Source organism: Folsomia candida, unplaced genomic scaffold, assembly GCF_002217175.1.
Source record: "Folsomia candida strain VU population unplaced genomic scaffold, ASM221717v1 Fcan01_Sc008, whole genome shotgun sequence".
NCBI lineage: Eukaryota > Metazoa > Arthropoda > Collembola > Entomobryomorpha > Isotomidae > Folsomia > Folsomia candida.
Genome location: NW_019091200.1, coordinates 4394089 through 4417452, shown reverse-complemented (window position 1 = coordinate 4417452; position 23364 = coordinate 4394089). Strand labels below are relative to the sequence as shown.

The window sequence follows — 23364 nt, the reverse complement described above, 5'->3', positions numbered from 1 at the left end:
CACGCAGTCCTGTTGTAAAATCCGTGAATTCTCTAAACTTACAAACTTTTACAAAATTTTACGAATATTTTTAATGAAAATTAGCTCACAAATTTTTGCAAACTAGCTCAAATCAAGGGAGTCTTTTTATTTAGTAAAAGTTTGTAAACTTATGTTTCAAAACTTATGGATTTTACAAATTATCTATCAATTACCGTTTGAATACCCAATTTTTGCATATTGTAAGATATTGGTGCCATTCGAGAAAATTTTAGTATATACAGACTCAATTTTTAGCAAGATTTGATAATTTCCAAGCTGAATTTAAAGCGAAATTGAATTAATTTTTGTGTGCAATAATTAGCCGAATTATACTGACGCTTAGAAGTTTAAAATTTTTGTTCGACTTTCACCTGAAATGAAAGATCCCATAATTTCACTCCATGACAATTATACTTTGAGTTTTATATTATAATTAAAATGAAATAATTAAAATTATAATTATATGATCAAAATTATGTTATAATTGAATATTTCATATTGTATATAAAATATTTGATAATATCCATAACATTTGATATTAACAAAATACCATTGAATCTCGTATGCCCCTTGTCCACCTCTTGAATTGCATCGCTTATGAATCCCCCTCTCACAAAAATCTTCGGAAAAGTTTCGCAATACGAGATGTCAATTGTGAACCAGAAATCGAATCTATTTTCAATTGAGATGAGGAGTTGAAGCTGGAGCAAAGAAAGCCTGGGCCACCCACCCCGACCAAGAATCCCATTAATCCCAATCCTGCCCAATTTTAGCGCATTAAACGGGGAACAAAACGGTGAAACTCGGAAACCGTGGAGAAGCAGGATGAGAAAATGAGATGCTACTTGTCTCAAATTTACGCAATGCTTCCGTCTCACCAGAATTAAACAGGGTTTCAAAAAGGACGGATATTGGTGTGATTTTTGCTGAGATGCGTTCCTAAATTTTGATTTGTTCCCAAATTTTTATTTATTCCTAAGTTTGTGTTTTTTAAAGTTTTATATTGTTACAAAAATTTAAAATTACGTCTTGCCAGATTGCCAATCCCGTCCATGTATTTCAGCTTCGTCTGAGGATGACAGGTGTTTTTTTTAAATTGCAACTCAATTAAAAATTGTATTTAAGTATTTTTGATTCTAGTTTTGACAATTTGATTTAAAAATGCGAGCACTTTTTAAACTACTTGCTTAGCAATAATTCCAATTTGATGTTTTTCAGAAATAGCTGGTTTAAATTTTGAGCAAGGTTTATTTATTCTCTCTCTTTTATATTGCTACGTGATATGTAGTATTTTATTATCAGCTGCACAGGTCTTTCATATTTTATCCAGTTAATCTTAATCCAAAAACTTAGAAATTTTCAGAGATTTTAATTATCTACTTATATTCAATTTTTACAATTTTTTATATACATAATTAATCAACCGCTAAATAATTTTCAACATATATTAGATTAATTCAGACATTTTATGATTCAAAATTTCCCGAACCACTATCCACACTGGGTGGTTTGCTTAGCATACAGGGTTCGCTACCCCGGGTTTTTGTGGGTTGGGGTTTTTGGGGTTTTTGTGGGTTTTTGGGGTATCAAATCTCCGGAAAAACCCTAATGCTTAATGGGGTTTTTGCGGGTTTTTGTGGGTTTTTGTGGGTTTTTCCGGGGTTTTTGTAAGATTTTGAGGCAGATTGAAACAAAATCCCTTAAACTACAACGTAGATCATTGCTAATTAACTTTTCTGCCTCATCTTGAAATTTTGAGAATTTTCATTTGCGACTTGAATTTCCAAGTATCATTGCATATTTCCAGGTTTACATGTCAAACATGAATTTTCGATGTAATAGTCCAAATCAATGATAACGGTTAAAATTGCATGTTAAAATCGTATATTAAATTAGTTTTTCTCTAATAAATAATTTTAGGAATTCTGGTTCAACCTGCCCCAAAATCTACAAAAACCCACAAAAACCCACAAAAACCCACAAAAACCCAAAAACCCACAAAAACCCCAAAAACCCCGGAAAAACCCACGGGGTTGGGTTTTTCTACAAAAACCCCGGGGTTTTCCGAACCCTGTTAGCATATCGTATATTTCATCTTCTCCCAACAATAAATAGAGCTAGGCAACGAGTTCTGTTTCTGCACGCACCGTCTGAATTGTAAATAAAAGGAAGCCGGAATTTGTAATAATAACTGTGCCCAAGTGTCCTCCCATCTTGCCCGCCTCTATTTATTACCCGGCTACAAATTGCTTCAGGTCCAGGAAACCCAAACCCAATTATTCCACCCTCCACCAAAGCTGGCTAAATAAATCCGTTTAAGCAGTTTCGTAGCCCGAACTTTCAAATCTTTTATTTTATTGCCAATGCCAACCAAAATCAGGCGAAACCTTAAAGTCAATCAGAATTGTTACGTCAATTTTCCACTCCAGACAATTCTGGATCATCTTGGTAAACTTGTAATTTTATCCACTGTAAATAATCTGGGAATAAAATTTCTATCGAGTTTATAGTGATGATACTGTTGAGATGGGGTCGATTTTTTTGTCAATGGTGACAATAATTTGTTAGTAGTAGAAGCGTGTAACAAATAGCGGCTGTATTCGATCGAAATTTGGATACAACATTATTCAATTGTTTCTCGAATAAACAAGGTCCCTAAAAAGGGGGAATCTTAGTGAGGTAGTGTAATCATAAGTAATAAATAAAATTAGATTGCAGAATTTTTGCATCACCGCTCTCGGTTCGATTTTTAACTTGGAGCATTAATCGTTTAAATATAACACTTGCCCCCTCAAAACGTCCGATGATTTCGTCTTAATAGAATATCCAAATTAATATATTGAATTGAAATTATAGATTTGTATCTTTTTAAAAAAATAAGTACGTACATAGTTCACAATTGTTTAGCCATTATATTTTGTATATCGCAAGTAATTTAACCCACTTCTCGTTCACTATATATATATATATATATAGTAAAAATGCATTACTTCCTGAATTTATTCAATAAAATTAAGAATTCATCCGTATGCAAAGCAAAATTTATAGTGTATCCAGTTAAAAATGGAACCGAGAGCGGTGATGCAAAAATTCTGCAATCTAATTTTATTTATTACTTATGATTACACTACCTCACTAAGATTTCCCCTTTTTAGGGACCTTGTTTATTTATAACTTTTAATTGTCCATGGGATTACTGCATTGCACTGCTCCTTTTCATCAATTTGATCCGGAATAATTTTATTAAATGCTGGGTTTTTAAAATTGAATAAATCCGTTGTTTCTTAACCGATTTACATCATTTTGGTCACTAGATTATCAATACACCTGATCTGGAGGTGCAACACCAACAACAACAATTTCACGCAGTTTACCAATTGTGTTGCAGAAATAACGATTAGTTGTGCTGTTTACAGGTTTGAATGCTTAATTTGTTTTCAATTTATTAGTCTTGCGTCGTTGTCAATGACAATGATTCGTAGCACGCGTAGGAATTTCTGAACTTCAAATTGGAATAACTAAGCCAATTCTTAACGGATTTTGATATATTTATCCTTAAAATTTTCGGGATAAACTGCTCTACAATTCGTGGGTATCAAAGTGTTGATAAAGTTTGCTAGTAACTAGCAATAATTACAAATGTGTTTCTAAGGCTACATATTTGCCCATAATTCCGGTCAAAATGACGTAATCGCTTAGTCGGATCAGATCCCGTTTCTATATTATGTAAGAATAATCGGTGCAAAATTTCATCAAAATCGTTTGAGAAATGACTGAAATATCGCAGATGGTCACTTTTTTGGGGTGGGTCAAATGCATACTTAGTAATTTTTTTCGTTGTTAGGTATTTGCCTCACTAAGAAAAACAAGAAAAGATCTTTATAAATTAGGTATAAAACTTTAAAATTTCCTCAGTACTTGTGATTTCTTTATAAAGCCAAGAAAGATTTATAAAGAAATCCACTATTGATACATATTTTAATACTTATATATTTCTAGATGTTTATTTATTTTAAAATTACCCTTTTTACAACGACAAGATCACCTTCATCTATTTCCTGCAGGTAGGAAAATGACAAGGTCTTATTAAAATTCTAATTGGACTCAAACTGTCACAAATTTTCATATCATGCTTCTATTTAACATTTTTCCATTTCTACATTTTTAAGTCACCGAGTTAAATACTTTTATATTTTAACATTTCCTCCTGAATTTACACCTGCTCCCTTTATTCACATCAAATGCTCACGTTACTGTACAAAAATTGTATCCCAAAATTTTTTAGAGTTACCCAAAATCGGATGAATGTTTGCCAAATTGAGTCATTGTCATCAGCTCAGAGCTGCTTTCTCTCTTTCTCCAAAGGAAAGGGAGCCGTCTTCCAAAAATGCATCTGCCAGTTCGGATTTATTCAAGTAAAAGGCGTGATAAAAAAACCAGTCCAATCTCACTTAAGTTGACTTACTTAATATTATTTTGTCTCTCTCGCAAGGGAAAAAAACGCAACCAAATTACATCATCCGACCAAAATATTTGGATTGGAAATGTGTCATAATGTAATTTTCCTGTGTGTCGGGCAGACAAGGGACCCTGCGTAAAGGATTTGATCATTTAATAAGCTGGATTTGGACCTCGTGTGACCTACTTGTTTTGAAATTAGGAAGATAATAAAATGATGCCTTGACCCGTTTCAAATTGGTCACGTGCTTCGTGCATAGTCCCCGAAAAAGAAAGTCACATCAGCATTTTATTTCGGGTTTGTTGTCTACATCTATTTCCCAATAATGGCATGCCATCATTTTCACTAATGCTTTATAAATGCGGAACCTCTTGTAATGGACGTATTCACATCAAATTTCGCAAAAAATGGCGGATATAAACCTTTAAAATCTTGGTTAACTTTGCTAACTTTGGGATATTCAATTTAAATTGAGTTTTGCAATTCAATCAACTGTGTAAATTTTTAAGTATTATAAGTTTTGTAATTTGTATGGTTTTAGCGTCGCTAAAGGTGAAAACATTTATTTGTCTATCTTAAGTAATCGAAGGTTTCTTTTTCGAGATCATCATAAGTGACTTTTGAACCAAAGTAAATATTTTTATAATGCACGTTGTATTTTCGTTAAATTGTATTTTCATTTTTTAGCCCGAGTCAGGGCTTATGTACCCGTCATGTCCGTCTGTCTGTCCGTCTGTCTGTCTGTCTGGTTTGCGATAACTGCCGTAAAACTAATCCGATCGACTTGATATTTATCACACATGTAGTATGGGTCAAATGAGGAGTTAAGTTCGAAGATGGGCGAAATCGGTCAAGTGGTTGACCGGTGGGGGTCATGTAGGTGGGTGGGGTATTATGCATCAAAATTTCAAAATTACCGGAGAAAGCTGAAATTTGGTGCAGAGGTTGATAATGGTATCTAATGAAGGAATACAAAGTAAAATTACAAAAATTTTCATCTGGAGGGACCGTAGGGGGTGACCCATACCGATTTTTAAAACTTATCTAATCGAGCTGAAATTTGGTACATAAGTTGTTAATGGCTACCAATGGAAGAATATGAATTGAAATTCGACACATTTTCATCTTGACAGACCCTATGGGGTGACCATACGGATTTTTCAAATCGTCGTATCAAGCTGAAATTTGGTAGACAAGTTGGTAATAGCTCCAATGGAACAATATGAAGTAGAATAAGAAAAATTTTCATCTGGAGGACCTTATTGGGCGACTTAATAAGGTGACCAGGGAGAAAAATATGTCTACACCAACAAATGAATACGAACCTAGTCACCCGCGTGGCTGGAATTTACATATGTTGCGTCTAATATTATTAGGATAATATCCTGAGAGTTTTAGGAAAAAGATTGAGAATAACAGGCAGTGGCTTAGTTCCTACCCCTGACGGCCAAAAAGTTAAGTCCTGTTTAGAAGACGTCGCCTCAACATATTAATTAATATTTATTTTAATAATTTGATGTGAAATGTGCTTAAATTGGAATAAAATTAATTTTGCCCTTGTTAAAAAAAAAAATTTTAGGAAAAAATATACACTCGTTTCAAAGTTATGGTCACAGTCGATACTGGTGACCAAGGGGAAAAAATGTGTGCACTAACAAAAATTTAGTGATAGCCGATTACATTTAGTGACAGTGGATAAATTTTGGTATATGGGTTACTAAAGGCTCTTAATTGAAGAATTCGAAGTTTTAAAAATTTTAATTTGAAAACAGATTTACGCCTGACTCGGGCTATATCAAGTCTGCACTGTAGGTTTTATTTTTAAAAAATACATTGGGTAATCAATTTGAAATGAGTACTACATAGTACAAATTAACTCTGTACATTTAGAAAAATTGCAAATTTTTTAAATTGCATGATTTTAGCGTCGTTAAAGGTAAAAAATATTTATCTTATGCCTATTCTAATTAAAGGTTCCCTTTTCTGGCGTTCAGGATCATATTTACATAAGTTACTCTCGAGTCAAAAGTAAAAATTTTGTGAATTATCTACAATTATTTTGATTATTTTCATCAAAATTCAGTATCCGTGATGCCCAAAATATTCTACCTCAAATTTACTCGATAATACAAAATACACATTTCGACTACCCTGTATTTTGCCAATTTTAAAACTTTCTCCCTTCACCACATGCACATTTTTGATCCGCGAAGAGGAAAAGTCAGCGAATGAGGGAGTAGCCGTCGATCCATTTCTGGATTCGATTTGACTCCAAATGGTTGTTTAAAACCCGACGGGTGTTATTATCCCGAATGACATGGATAAGTCAACCGGAGCTTAATACAAATCCAATTGAACGTCTGGTCTAGTTTTCGGTCTCGGAAAAAATTCAGATCTTTGAGCATTTTACAAATGATCTTGGCTTCACTTTGGTCGGAAGGATGGTTTGGCAGTAACAACTTTTTTGAGGGGGTTATGCAGAAAGGGGTGTGATCTTTTTTGCACTCCAGTTTTATTATTTCAAGCCAATTTTTGCAACTCAGGAACTTCATAAAGTTTACAAAATTAATTTACAAACTTTTATATAATAGTAAAGTACGCCAATTTTCAGCACATTTTGAATCTCATTTTTTTCGGAACTATTCGTAAATTTGCGGAAAATTTTGAAAGTTAACAGAATTTCCTTCATGCGCGTCCCCAACACCAAATTTCATCATTGCATGAGAAGATCATGAGAAGATTCGTGTTGGGAAAGGTTTTACAAATTCGTCTCCCAATTCGTTCCCAACATTTAACCCGTACTGCCAATAAACTGATACGATACTGGATCCAGAGCGAAATCTCCTTTAAAACCAAACCGAAAAGTTTTGGCTCTTTTTACCGAAAAATAAACAAAAAAAAGTTGCAGAAAAGGGTTCTACTTCCAATTGATTCGTTATTCGCCAAAAAACCGCACCAGTGTAAAGTAGAAATTGTACAAAATATGATTTCACATTTTGGCTGGTTTTAAATTTTAACAAAATCTGCTTTGCCCGAAACTAGGGGAAATTAGAAATCTTTGTAAATCCGTGGATGGAATGGACGGTTGTGTAGGTTAAAACGAAAACATAATATCTTGGTTTATTAACTGCAAATCTAAATTACAAAAATATGTGCTTTTGGAATTTTAATTGCGCAACCTTGTTTTCGCAAAATTTAGAAAAAAAAACATTTCTTCAATAACTTACACTTGGATAAGTACATCACACACCAAATCCTAATCTTATTTTCTCATGATTTCCATAATGTTAGCAATATGTACAAGGAACATTTAACCAATTATTATCAAGCAAACGTGCAGAAATCATGTCAAAATTTTCGAAGAAATTTTCGAAGACTTTACTTTGCACTTGTTTCTTATATGTCCTACTTTATAATTAACTTTGCTAGGATAATATGACCTCATGACCTTTGCCCCAGGACAAACCCTCATTCTTTATGCACGGCCCATTTTAAAATAAATATTAAACACATACGTACCAATCAATCCTACTTATTTATTGATTAAAACTTATCATCTAACATTTATTTTTGGTGTGATGTTATCTTAACAGATTTACTTTTAACGTTTCACTTTTCTTATTTAAATCAACATTCACGAGGAGACCGTACAAACTAGATGTCTCAACTGGCCCTATCTTATAATCATACCCCGGACAAATATTTTTTTATCCTACCCTACTCGTGTTGAGCTCAACATGAGTAGGGTAGGGTATAAAAATATTTTTCCGGGGTATGCTTATAATATCAAAATCTCACTAAAATCGGAACATCCTGTTAGCACGGCCGTTTCTGCTCGTGAGAAGAAGGTCAAGGGTTACTGTCGATATTTATGTTTAATACAAGTCCACATTTCTAGTGGAGCAGGAAGTTGATGATTATTTTTTCAAGTGATTGAATTCCCTTGAGAAACAAACAAATCTTACGAAATTAAGATCATTATGAAGGACCACGTACTGCGAGAGCTAAGCCACCGTTTCTATTACGCAGGGAAAAAGGGTAGCCTACGCGTGACAGGGTTTCACAAATTGTGGAAATTATATAAGGTTTTGGATAATAAGGAGGCATAAAGACTATACAAATAAAACACCTAAATTAAAAAATATAAATAATTCTAACGAAAAAATAGTTAACAAATTTTCTGAATTTACGCACATCAAGGGCGTCTTTTTATTATATATGTGTAACTTTGTAAAATTATTTTACAAAACTTACCGATTTTACAAGGTACCAAGGAATGCGTGAATTGCCGCAATATTCACAAAATATAAGACGATAAAATTTATTTTAATCGTTGAAATATAATCCCATCTGAGTGGTTGTGTCATTGTAATAAATTAATAATATTATTGATCAACTAATTTTATAAAGTTTATCTTACCTTCGTGCGCACAAACTTTAGCTAAAATATTATAATCAAATTTTAATTAAAACCAATGCACAGAAATTACTAAAAAAATGGTAAAAATTTCTACAGCTATTAATACCACCAAAAACAGCTAATTCAAAAATTAATCTAAAATGAATTTTAAACAACAGCAACTGCAAGGTAAATAAAAAAATCGGCTTCAAAATTCATCAAGTCAAGCCAATCGAAAAAGTTTTACGGATTCTTCGCTTTGCAACCCTGTTGTGGCATTATTCCATCAATACGACTTCTGAAAAACTAGTTTGGTTTCAAATTCGTTTTCTCCTCGTGATGTTCCAAGTTTCGTCGCGCGTGGGTGGCCGTGACTTCGAAGGGTCAAAAATATTAAGTCTGAACCGTGCCCTGATTTCTTTGCATCATTTATTTTACTCCGTTACAAATCTCATCAAAAAATGGATACCGAATTACGCAATGAGTTGAACAGAATAAATACTTTCATCACAAGTTAAACGGTTTAACTTAAACCGTAGTAATGAATGAGATTTTCTGGTAATACTGGTGCGGTTACAATTTTTTAAAATTTCGAAAATTTCAAAAATTACAAAAAATATTGACAAACCACTTCCCATTTGAGCATTTTTTTTACAATAAACCTGTTTTGGTAAACAAACATTGCTAACCGAATATTGGTAAAAAATACATCGTCATGTTTTGTGCGCAGAAATTGGTCAAAAAGCAACTTTTTGTAAAAACATCTTTACCCCGTCTTATATAATGAATTATTATAATTTTACCAAACCGGTAACAACATCTTGCAAAAGTTTGTCATGATCCACCCACGTCCATTTCATTTCAAACTCCGTTACACAATAATGGACAAAAATATCTACTTACACAAATGTCTGCCCGTACTACCAAACTTTTGTGAAGATGACGATCCCATTTAATAGACAGGCCCACAAGATTGGGAACAAATGTTTCTGAAAAGTTTTCCATGTGGGAAAACAATAGGGGTTTACAATCGACTTATTTCTGTTTCCCCGCAAATTATAAGTGATTTCTATAAATCAATTATAAGTGAGTGCTCTTTGAATGCTCCACTTTTTGTTTAAATTTTATGTTGTATGCAATTCAGGCGATCGAATTGCATTAAACGTCAAAATCATTGCAAAAACAAACAGTAGTAGCTTTAAAAATACCTAAAATTTCAACACTAGGTACAACCTTTGAATTCTTGCCTAACATATCAATTACATGATATTTATGACGTGGAATGGTTGAAAATTTAATCTTCACTCTCATTTGAAATCCCGGTTTTAAATATTTCACTGCACTATCGTAATTAAACCAATTTCAATTATACACTATTTTAAATAACTTGAATACCTACTAAAACTCGATTGAAAAATAATTTATTGAGCAGCAAGTCCCCTGCAGCAAATTTGAGTGAGTGAAATTTCAACGGCAGCTGATGCTCAAAACAAGCGAAATAAGTGTCTAATTCCAGAAAAAAGTCAATCCAGGAGACTTATTTTCCGATCACTTATAAGTGAAATACTAGCTACTGCGCATGCTCGCGCAGTGTCGCTTAAAAGTGGAAACGACTTATAAGTGGTCGGTACACTTATAAGTCTTCGCATTGTAAACCCCTAATGTCCAATGTTGTGGCTCGTCACTGGTCTGATCGACTCGTACGTATTTCACCAACTTCAAAACAACCCAAAACTTTACTTTTCAAGAATAATGCATTCTTTGTTTTCAATTTTGAGGAGTAAATAAAACACTCCATTTCTCAGCCTTGGTTTAAATTTTGGGTGTTATTTCAACTCACTCTGCTTTCTTGAGAGGGACAAAAACTTGCATAATTGTACAGTTCGTCTTGCTAAGTAGATTTTAAAATAAAACTTGTCCTGTTCTCGTACAACTTGGCCTACAAAAGGCGTTAGGACATGGTTTTGACGAATGCATACCTTAATTGCGGGATGGTTTTTAGTTGTAGAGATTTCTAACATTTTTTATGTGAAAGCCCATGTCTCAAACTATAGGTAAGCATATCTGGCTTCCGATTTTGTGTACTCTGTGAAATGAGGCAAGGTCAAATCTGGGGAGGTGTCCTTTTTTAGTTTTCCAAACCAGTGTTCTTCTAAAATGGCGTTGAACAAAATATTTTTTTCTGAGGTCCTGGTGCAAAAATCGTCTTTGTGACTATTATCAAGGGACTTAGCATGCTTTTCACTATATAAAACCACTTTTGTATCATGCTTATCTTTTAAGTCCCTTTTGTAGTCTAACTTCATACTTGTCCTAATGGAATGCTCTCGTGAACGCAACTCCTCGACTTTTAAGGCCCCCACATTTTAGGACTGTGATGCTAAAAATCTCAAATGTTGTTTTTATTCAAGGCACACACAGTATATTGCACTGTAAGTACTTTTGATAAAAATCTGATAAGTGGTTACACCCCACGAAATCAGTTTTCATCAACCTCCATAAAATTTTTGGAAAAGTTCCCGTCGTTATCGAGGTCGAACTTCAGAAATAATTTAACTAACCAAAACGCAATAATTTTGTTATTTTGTTACTTGTACCTTGTAGGTAAAATAGTTCTGCGGCAGGGGACACAAAAAAGTTATTAAAATTTATTTTCAAAAAAATTTGACCATTCATTTTCCCAATAAGTTGCCAAGTTTTTTAGGATTCCGCGACAGCTGATTACCTCGGGTCCTTCAACAAAACTGTTTACCCAAAATCCTGATTGTTTTTTTAAATATTGTTTGGGACACCTTCAGCTTTACGATCAATCTTCATTTGACCCGCTGGGTCCCGTTTCAAGGTCAGCAGGTCAATTTTCCCGTGCACGGTTTTATTTATCACTTGTTGGGCAAACTATTAGCGATGATAGAGGGCCAAAGTTAAGTGATTCGTTGCAGATTCTTTTAGTATTACATAAAATAATTATCTAGGGTTGTAATATTAACAATCATTCACCTCTGACCTCTTAGGTTATCATGCTATATGAGTAATTCAGTTTGGAAAGTGTTTTTTTGGCTCCTTCCAACTCTGGGGGCACTGGAGGGGGCATTTATAAAGCTATCGGCCTAAAATTTTAAATATATCTTTTTGAGAGTATTATCTTGCAACTGACCAAAAATTAGTTCAAAATTCAACTCTCCGCCAGAGATATTCACCCGCAAATTCGTCAAAACCATGTCCTAACGCCTTTTGTACAGCGTTGTCTTTAAAGTAAATTAGAGACAAAAGTGATGTGTAAATGCGGTAGTATTAGAAGGGGACGTGCACAACAGTCCCAATTTCCATTTTTGTCTAAAGGAATTAAAATATTTAGGAACAAGGTTTTCGAAACCTCATTGTGTCATGCTTTCTTGTAGAAACGTTATTTGTAATGTTTCCCAATGCGGGATGATTGTTGTGTTCCGCTCTCTCTGAAATATGCTTTTCTTTACTTGCAGATTAATTCCGGGAGAATAAAAACTCCCATCGAGAACAAACTGAGAAAAAATTGCGAAATTATATCCCCCCAGAAGAGACAATAGTGGATCCACAACTAAACTAAAATCTACTTAAACGGTTAGTAACACAATATTTTGAATAGGATTTCCTGTTGATAATTAATTTTATGCAGTGAGATGAAAAAACTTATTTCCTCGCATTAGTAGTTGGCGATATAGTGACCTGTGTTATGTTTTATTAATATAATCTGTATAAAAAGTTTGAACGGTTTGAAAAACTCGCAAACTTTGATAATTGTTCATATTTATAATTTATTAAATCTTTGTGGCTACATTTAAAGCATGTCTATCTATAATCTTCGGATTGAAATTGCTTAAAATATGTACACACATATTTTTAATGGCATTTTTACACAAAAAAATTATAATGCCTGCTCTAAATTTGTACCTTATCAGTAAGAAACTCAATATGCGTTCAAATTAATTTTTGATAAGCACAACTTGTGTCCAAATTAATACGGAAGTATTACTTTCACCTTAAGGAATTGCTTTTTCTGGTTAAAAAAACTCTTCAAAATTGATGGTCACCCTGATTTTGTGTCCTAAAAATGTGTCCCAAGCTTTACAAGACATTATCCGAGGTCACCTCGCCAGATTACCATTTAATGAAAAAAAGTCCCCCTTCTTGAAGAAGATGTAAGGTTGAACAACCGGAAATATCAAGTACGCACCCATCCATTCAACCGTCCTCTTTTTGCTGCTTCACTTCATTCTCTTGTGCCAACAAAGAGGAGAAAGATGGTAAAAAAAGTTTTCGATATCAGCAAATTCATCGTCTCGTCGAGTATGTGAAGATTACAGTGTTTCGCGTACTGGTTAAAAACATTCGTCAAGTTTTGATCTTTTATTTAGCACAACTTTTAAGAATTTCAAATTCATATGAAATGTATTTCAAACGGGGCATAATCATTGCATAATAATACAAAATTCAGGCAAATATAACTTTCACTCAGACAAACAGTGAATCCATTATTGGGGGAAAATTTTACGTACCTTTGAAAACTCAAAATTTTTCTTTTTTTTTTCTTTTTTGAAGTTCATCGGATAATTTTTGTTTGCACTAAAATCATAATGTAATTAAAAATGGCTCTAATTTTAATGCCCACAACATTTTTCAGTAACCTTTACTCAGTTTTTTAAATTATACAATTTTAAAAATTTAGCTTTCGGAATTCTGGATATACAAATGGTTTGGTTTTAATAAGAGTGAGTTGAGTCGGTTATCCAACTTTCGAATAAAGTATTCACCCGAACCGAATCCGAATCATTAGGTTCGGTTTGGATATTTTTTTTCACCCGAAATATTCGGATTCGGTTCGGACGGATTAGAAAAATTGTCCAACTCTGGTTTTAATCACATAATTTCGACCACCTTATCTTTTCACCCTGGTAAAATTTCCCCTTAGGAAAATCTACTTTATGAAAAACCCTGTCGACCATTGTTGATTTTGACTCTAGGACTTTCACTCCGATGTAAATACAGTTGAGCAATTTATGTGCAAAAAGTTTTCTGTTTGCTTTCACTTACTTTCACCCAACCAATCCAATACCCGAATTCCATCCCTGGCTGAAAGTAAGCACGAGGGCACTGATAAAACCAAGATGTTCCTTTGCTCCTTTTGAATTATTGATGGATTTACAAAATTTGTCCAGATTTAGGACAATTATTCGCTTGTTTTCTGCAATTTAAAGATTTATTCAGAGTTTAAAAATATAGTGTTTGCAATTAAAAAATAAGAGGGGGCATAAAAATATTACTAATTTGACAATTTGTCATTATATTGTGATGGCGACTTTCAGAATTTAGAAATTATTTTTTATAACGAAAATAACAAATCAGTCGCTATTTTGATGTCGATTTTAATATCCGAGTGGACGTCGCGTTATTGTTGTCGGTAAATCGTTATAATTTGCAAATTTTTAACTTGCTCAGCATGGAAAATTGTATTTTTGTACAATTTCACAAAAATGCAAAGTTGATAATTTGGTACACTAATTTGTCATTATAATTTAATGATAACGGAACTTTATCTCAGATTTGACTAAGGCTGACGCCGTAAATTTTTGCAAGCTTGGAATGGTCTTCTCTAAACGAAATTAGATGTATAACAGAGCCAGGCAAAAATGGGATTGTTCATAATAAATACACCATTACTCTTCTATAGAAGAGTATTTTACTGATTTTTTGATTAAAAGTGGAAACTTCGCGATGATGCAAATCCAATAATGTTGATTGGAACGTATTATGTTTGTTATTTGATGGTGAATGTGGCGCAAATAATGTAATCCGATGGAAATCAAGTCGAAAACATGGTCAAATTCGAATCCCGTCATGCCAAATGTGTTCCGATTAACTCGATCCAATCCAATTCCAAGTCAGCATTATGCAAAACACTCTAAATAACCGGGTAACAATTTGTTACCGGGTATGGGCACGAGATTGTGTAGTGTTAGTAAGGATCTTTACCGGTTTATAAAAGTAGCAAATTGGAACTTATTTTTTGGAAATCTAAATTTGTTACCAATCGGTGTTAGCAAGTGGCACAAATGTTACGAGACCGTTTGCAAAACCCGACATACAGAAAAAATCTATCGGGTAAACATATCTGAACAAATCATTCACATGAAACCAAACATATTTTAACCAACTGGTGACAAATATTGCATAAATGACTGGTAAAATATATTACCAAGCTGGTAAAACCCTGTGGTAACAAACCAATATCAAGCTCACATTTAGTACCCACATTCTTCAGTCATCAGTGTATTCATATGTGGGAATAATAATTTGAGAGAAATGTTCCCATTCTTTGAGCGATAATTTTGCGATATGATCTCTTTCACTCTGCAGATTGGGTCCGCTTTTGAGCTACAATTTCTTCAACCAGCAACCACTCGGCTTGCTTTTCAGTCTCATTCCATTCTGGGGAATATAACGGAGGAGAAGAGAAATGCTGTTGGCTGGATTGGAGAAAGGAAATGAAAGTGAATTGTAAATTGGCTCTTTAGTTGATCAAATACAAAGAGAATTCAGGAAAACAGTGATAAGACGGAGGCAGCCAGCAGCACAGCACAAGCCACTCAACTCTAACAACCAGGAGAACAGGGCCAGGGTTCCGAGTAAATAAATATCAAGGATTTTGTAGGCTTCGAGTTTTGAAAATATGCATTTTGGGACCATTTGTGTAAACGTTTTCTGAAAATGTTAACCATTTTTTCTGCAATTTTGATCACATCTTAAATTACTTTTAACCTAGTTTTACACAAATTTCAACGATTTACAACGAATTTCTGGGATTTTTTAACAAATTTGAATCAATTTTCAAAATAATTTCGCATGACGGTAAAAAAAATAGGTCATAAAAATGTATATTCTTGTATAACTTATAACTATCCCCATTTTCGGAACCCTGTTCCACTTTGCGAGCATTTTGAAGTCAAGGACTCTTTAATAAAAGCAGAAGGAGGCAAATCACATCCGAAGTAAACCAAGCAAAGTAGTGCAATCCTTTGATTTCAAGACTTAGCGAAAATTCCATTCCAATCTAATAAATGAGACACAAAGAGAGAGATGCAGATTCTGGAATAAACTTCAACTTCCTCTCCTCCCTAACTCGGGAGAGAGACAGATATTCGAATTATCATTATTATTCATCCATCTCCATCTTTGCAATTTGGCTCACTTTCAATTTCGCATTTTCGAAAAAAATACTTACTTGCGCAAATTTTGAAAGTAAGATTTTTGGTTTAGTTTTCGGGCTTCTTAAAGAAATAAAAGTCTATTGAATTCTAGTCGAGCTCAATTTGCGAGAAATTTGCAAACATCCGTTATTTTCGTTAGCAATGGCAAATTTGGGAATATAATTTGCATAACAAATTTTATTGTCTTATTTTCACACCGTTTTTATTTTGTTTTTCAAATTTTATTCGTATTTAAAATTACAACAGATGAAGTTGAGTAGAAGGGTAAGTGAACTTCCACCGTACTTGAATTGAAAAAAAATCGTGAATGAATTTTCATCTCAACTTTTCTAAACATTCATATTCTCGCACCTATTATTTTACACATCGTGATTATTAAATTTCACATGGCCAAAAATACTCAAACCAAGAATGGCACGTAATTTATAAAGTAGATTCTTCATTCAGTGAAAACTTTGGTGAAAGTAAATCTTGATACTTTCGACTGGGTTGAGAGGCTTCGCTTGAGGAACTTTTTCCGGAGAAAGCTGGATTTTCCATAAGGTCTTAACGAGCCTTGCGGAAAGATTGTCATCAAATTTATGCCCGTCACTGTAAACAATTCGATAACAAACGTTATAATAAATATGATTGTGCCCAGTTTGATAGCATACTTTATGGGCGAGTAGGTTTTAAATTGTCATTGTTTCTACGCATTATTATAGTTATGCAACGATTCTCTACCAAAAGGAGCCAATATATTGAAAAATATTTTCTACCAATTTCTCGTCCCACCCAGGTTACACATTTCGTGAGCAATTAGTGCCCTAGTTAGGTACAAAATCATTACCAATGTAGTAAATTTTGCTACAGTATCATGCAAATAGCCAATTCCAAAATCTGTGACATTCTTTGCGCCCATCCCCTATCCAGCTAAGGACCTTGCCAAAATGGGAGAGAAAGGTTTAAAGTTGCTGACTGGATACTCTCCACTCCACGTGCGTGATGGGGTTGATATGCTCTTAAATCTCTAAAATTGTCTCCCCAACGCCTCCAACAAACACGAGGAAAAAATAGATGCGAATAAATTACCATCTTCCTCGTCACTCTCTCCGTAAGCACATCACCAACAATGAAACACTCTAAGCAATCTGGTAACAAGGTTTTACCGGGTGGTAAAAAAAAATATATGAAATCCACTGCGTTAGTCTTTGTAACAATTCAATTAAATTTATAATTTGCATTTATTTGAGAAATTCTAAACTGTTCCAAAAATGTAATGGCAAACCGGTAAAAGATTTACAGCGAGTGTGGTCAGGTCACCATGCGGTATATTTTTTACCATGTTATTTAGAGGTGATAACATACTCGCGATTAATTACCATGCCCTAATAATATTTAACTTTAATATTTAACTAATATTTGGGTAACACCTCAGTTGTCGTGTTTAACTAGGTAGCCTCGAAATTCAAATTTGTTACCAGTTTGTGATAAATTAAAATCAAGGAGTTACAAGATTCAGGCAGATTTGATTTTTTTTGAAACAACAGTAGAAGACCTGAAATAAATTAAGCTAGTCGAAATTTCACCTTTAAAAATTACTTTGCGGCGTCAAAGTTAAACCGACAAAAAAATATTCCTATCAAATCGTTAATAATTTCTACCCCCGTATTTTTTAGAGTGGAGAGAAGCCTATGTAAGCTGTCTCACTCGAGAGAGAAAGGAGCGAGCGAAGAGATTAGATTCGCTTTGTGTCGATAGATGAGTGGATTTAGTGGAGAAAGCAGCACCCACTTTCTCCACTTTTTCGCAATCACAGCGGTTTTTGAAGAGAGCAAAATACAGATATTTCGTTGCGTAATTGCGTTACGAAATTGTGTATCATATTTTTCATCTCTATGTTTAAATTTCAAATTTTATGTCGTTTTAAATTATTCCTTCAAAAGTTTTCAAGCTTTGGACAAGCACAGGAGGCAATACAAAATATTCCCTTCCTATTCAGAAATAGGTACAATTTCTCAACTATTTATTTTTGCAAATAGCTAATTGTTTATTAAATAGAAATTTAAACAATTATTAGTTTAGATCAGAAAATCGAAAATTATGGTAAGCAGATTTCCAAATGGTACCAGCTCATATATGCACGTAAATAAAATTAATATACTGCGTTGATCTGTGCAAGTTTCGATAATTTTTTAACCTTTGTAACTTTGATGCTTGAAAGTTTTACTGATGAAGGATGAGTTAGCTACTGCTCCATTTGTTATAAGAGTTCCAACTGATCCACAATTACAAATTATTCAATTTCTCAAATTCTAGACACCTAATGCTTTCATGGAAAATATTGACGACAAATATTACAACTTTGAAATTTAATGAGTTTGTAAAGAGTTTGAAGATACAATAAAACGAGTTTGATAGTGTTGATTTCGAATTGTTTCCGTAAGTTCATAGAGTTTGTATGTTACAAAAATCAGAGTGAAATTGTTACTTGGACATGATCTTCACAGACATACTAAAAAAAAACTTGTCCTTGTTTTTGCCACGTCGTACTTTTTATTATTTTCTCTTTTCTCATCGCAGTCTGGACACTTCATTTTTACAATTTACTGAATCGTCACCCCGTTGAGGAGAGCTATTTCTGGTCACCAATAGACATTTCCGTCATTCAAATGTCCAGTCTCCGCCTCGTTGAGAAAACAGTAGCCATGAAACAACTGCGAGGGCTTGAGAACTTTTTGCATACAAAGTGAGTGAATTGTGCGAGTGTGGCAAAATTTGGATGCCTCGTTGCATTTCGGTGACCCTGCTGAGTGAGTGGCTCGTTCGACGTGAATGTAGAAACAGGAAGTTGAAGAGAGAAAGGAAACGAGCAGTTGGAGAAGAATTTCTTTACAAAGATGGAAACTGTTTTCATATACAGAAAGAAAGGAGTGGGTGGCACGCTTAGAAATTTTTTACCAGTTTTTTTGTTACCACAAGTCAGGGCTTATGTAATCGTCGTGTTTGTCTGTCTGTCTGTCTTAGGTTAGACCAAATTTGTGACTTCCCGATTTATGTAATATTTTAATGTCGTGTAGAAATTTAAAACAATATTAGTATTTTAATTATTCAATTTAGATGTCGTGGTTTCTCTCAATTAATTTTTTTATCACTAATTTTCCGTATTATCAACAATTCCGCAATTGTTATCCTTACCAAATTTGGTCGAAATTTTTGTCAAGTTTATTAACAACTTAGTATCCTTAGCAAAGATGACCTTGTACGAATAGATTATGCTTTATTTTCCCCAAAAAATTCCGGTAATATTTTCAAAAAATGTACCGCCTCATTTTTTAGTGTTTACTCACTCACGCACCCGACGGGATCCTACACGTCATATGGAAAAAATCTGTACGAATTTTATGCCTAAATTCAATTTCTTTCCGGGATTTCCTCCCTTTCCAAGGGACCGATCGTGCATAAAGTCTGTGACCAGCGTGACCTCATTCATATGTTCCGCGTAAGGATGGGACGCCTTGACCTCTGCCCGGCCTCAAATAAATTACAAACTTTACACATTTTCCATAACTTTGTTTTGTTTTCCCCTCTGTCCAACTGAGATTTCGTTTAAGTCAACCCGGACAAATTTCACATTCAGATTGTGTCCTTGTTATATGAATAAAACCGAAAAAGAGACACATGACACTTCAATTTGGTCGCGTGTAACCAGTTGTAAATTGTTTGCGCACTGAATCAGAAAGGTTTTGAAGTGAGTTTTTCACCAGTTCAAAATTGAGAATGTAATTGTCTGAATTTTTGTAAACCTTGTTTTTTGTGAAAAGTAGTTTTTTTGTGAAAATTATTATTTTTTTGCATGGTCCAATTTAACAAAAGATACTAATCTTTCAAACCACAAGAAATTACCATATCTCTCAAAATTGCAAAATGGTGTCAAAATACAACAAAATAATAATTTATTCTAATTCAAACTAAATTTTAGAAGACATGGTAATAAATTTGGTGCACAGAAGTAAAATCAACTTTCACATTTGTATCAAAGTATCACTTTACAACGTAATGACATTTGTTACTGAATGGTTACAGTACTATTTCATTACTAAATATGTATATTATTTAATGCCGACAAATTAAAATATCACCAACTCTACACTCTAAACAATTTGGAAACAAATCGTCACCTATGGAGGTACTACATATACTGCTCAATTTCTAGATAATGATTACACAGACGTTTTGTCTCTAACAAGAAGTAAGTCAAAAATTCGGGTACCTAACACACATGACTTTTTTATTTTAAAAAAATAGCATTTTTATCGGAAAATAGGATTTTTTTACCATCAAAGTTTTCAAATTTTTTAAAAGTTGCGACACTGGAAATATCCATGAAATAATTTTATATAGTATCATCACCTGTTTTATAGGCAAAATTCATTCATCTACATTCATCTACATTTATTCATTCATTTATCATCATCATTTCATTCATTTATTTATGCACTGTTATTGCCCTTCAATAAAACATCTAATAGCAATTTATGAGATTTAGTCACCTATCAGAAAAATGTTTTTGGACGCGAAGTTGAACATTTCATTATAAAGTTTAACAAAGCTCATTTTATTTTACCAAATATTCAGCAACTACATACATAACTGATGCGTCATACAATGCGTCAAAAATACTCATTTTGACCTTATAAAATTTCCTACTAGCAGTTTCCAATAAATTCGACATGCATTTCTCCCTAGCAATATCGACGCAAGTTTATCTCCACTGATTTCTTCCAGAAATATCTACAAGATACGTAAATGCGTAATATTAAGCTACACGTGTATGTAACTTCAACGTTTATCCCCTCTAGTTACGTAAATATTCAAAGTGAAAGCTATTTTTATTTTTTTTGTTTACCTCGCAGATAAAGAAATCTAGAATAAAAAATATCATGATCTTTTCCCCCGAAATATATACAAGTCACATCTGAGTCGTCATTACATTAAAGACGCAGAAAGTCCTCGCTGGGTAAAAGTAATTGGACATAAAGTCAAAAAGGGGGAAAGTTCTTGCATACGTCGGAGCCATTCACCGTCGTCGGATGCACAAGTCATGCTCAAAAATATGAATGTCAGAGTACGGAGTATACAATGGGGAAATTCATTGCGAGTTGGCAACGTTAGCAAAAAAACAAGGTTCCCAAGTTTGCAAAAAATTTTTTTTGCGATGCGAACCTGTTTACATGCAAACTCGTAATGAATACCCTGAATATTTGTACGGAATACATGAAGCCTCCGGTCTACGTGAAAGTTTACCTTTCTGCTTCTTCTTTTTCTCCTACTTTCACGATTTCTGATCTGGTTGGTCCACATTCTTGTAGAAATTGTGTACTCGTAAGGCTTCAAACTTCAAACTTCAAACTTCAAACTTCAAAGCGGTAAATAGGTTCGCAGTTTACCCATGAAATCATCTTTCCACAAAATCTGTAAACACCCTCTGTATAAATAAAAAATATTCCACATGTCCAAAATTTTTGGCAACAATATTTTTTAAAACCAAAAACTGAATTGTTCCACTCGATCCACAATTTCTTGCAAAATTTTTAAGCGTGTATTCCCAACCAGTTCAAGAATAGGATGAGTAAATAAACATAAACTTGGCAAGTTGAGGACGAGGGAATACTTTCGCTTGCTCGCTTTCCTGGAAGAAGAAGAAGGGAAGTCGTCGTCTTCCTGTTTTAAAATCCGCTTAGCTTGCATTTCACATTTCTCAGAACTCACGAGTTCATTCCCAGTCAGAAAAATGACAAATATTATTTTATTTCGTGTCATCAAAAGAGGCAAAAAATAGCCACGAATTTATTTAACATCTTTCTTGTTACACTGTAAATAATCTGGATACAATCTTGTTACCGGGCTTGTAGTCATTATTATATTATTATTTATATGAGCATCGCACTGGTAACGATTTGTTACCAAAAGAGTACAATCCTTGTCCACTAAATTCAAATTTGTTACCAGGCTGAAATTAATTTTGCTACAATTACTCCTTCACGCTTACCAGCGAACGGTAAAATTTTTTTAATCAATTCGTTAAAAAATTATATTTTCTATTCGATTTAGTATTTAATAAATATATTACTGCACCGGTAACAACTTATTCTAAATTGATCAAGTTACCGCACGGTAGCAAATGTTTACCACATTATTTAGCGTGTATCTCATAACGGAACCAATATACGATTATTACTATTGATAGAAAATATTATAGGCTCGGATTTTCCCCTCACTCTGCTTCACGAGATGTGATGAAATGTTTCACTCCTGGTGGAAACTTTATACCATTCCAATCCCCGAGGTCAACTTTTGATCTTTCTCAAATTCACTCTCTAGAGTTTCTAAGACCCAGCTGAATTCGAATCTTGCTTTGGTCATGTCTTGTAAAATTATTGCAAAGATATTCGAATCTCAAATATTTTCGTTATCGCATCCACACAGAAGACTTTGCCCTCAATGCAATATTATTAATTCAACCATCATCTTTTGGGATAAAAATAGATATATCGATTTAGACAGATTTAGATTTTTGACAACTTATTGAAGAAAGTGCCATAAGACCTAAATTTAAATTAGTGTCGATAATGCCCATATATTTTCTAAAAGGCTTTGAATTATTACATAACGGGTTTTTTTTAGCGAACATGGCATTTGTTTGGTCAGATTTGGATGTTTGGAAATTATTATTAAATTATTACCAATTACGTATAATTCTTGGTAATAACTTAATAATTTAATTACATCCCGAAATTTTACAAACAGAGGTAGATCCAAATTTGAAAAATGTTATAAAAATATCCCAATTTTGACGATTTAGATTTTTGATAACTTATTGAGACGAAAAATTCAAAAAACCTAAAATTAAATTTGCCTAGAATAATTCATAAATATTTTATGAAAGGCTTTGAATCATTGCACAACTTTGAAGCAAACCTGTTGTTTTGTCAGGAAAAATAATTCTAAAATTTTTATTAAAGTCGCGAAATCTTATAAATTTTAATTTTCACTATTATTTTCTTATAATTTCAATGAGTGACTCAAAATTTTACAAAGAACACAAATACAATTTTCAAAAATATCCGGTTTTCATGGTCCGTAACTTTTTCGATTGGGACCAAACTGCTTGAAACCTAAGTTTCCGTTCACTTTCTCGTTTCTTTTTTAAAAACCCCTTCTCCTAAAAGCACGTAAAGTAAGGACTGATTCTGCCCTCGCTT

The 23364-nt window shown here is 33.5% G+C and overlaps 1 protein-coding gene across 1 annotated transcript in view; it reads left to right on the top strand.

The window, feature by feature from the left end:
* Nucleotides 1–23364, top strand: part of LOC110853552 (protein artichoke) — a 208977-nt gene that overhangs the window by 79326 nt on the left and 106287 nt on the right. The window contains exon 4 of the mRNA XM_035854233.1: nucleotides 12359–12476. The gene's annotated coding sequence lies outside the window, so the exon portion shown is untranslated. The remainder of the gene's footprint in view (nucleotides 1–12358; nucleotides 12477–23364) is intronic.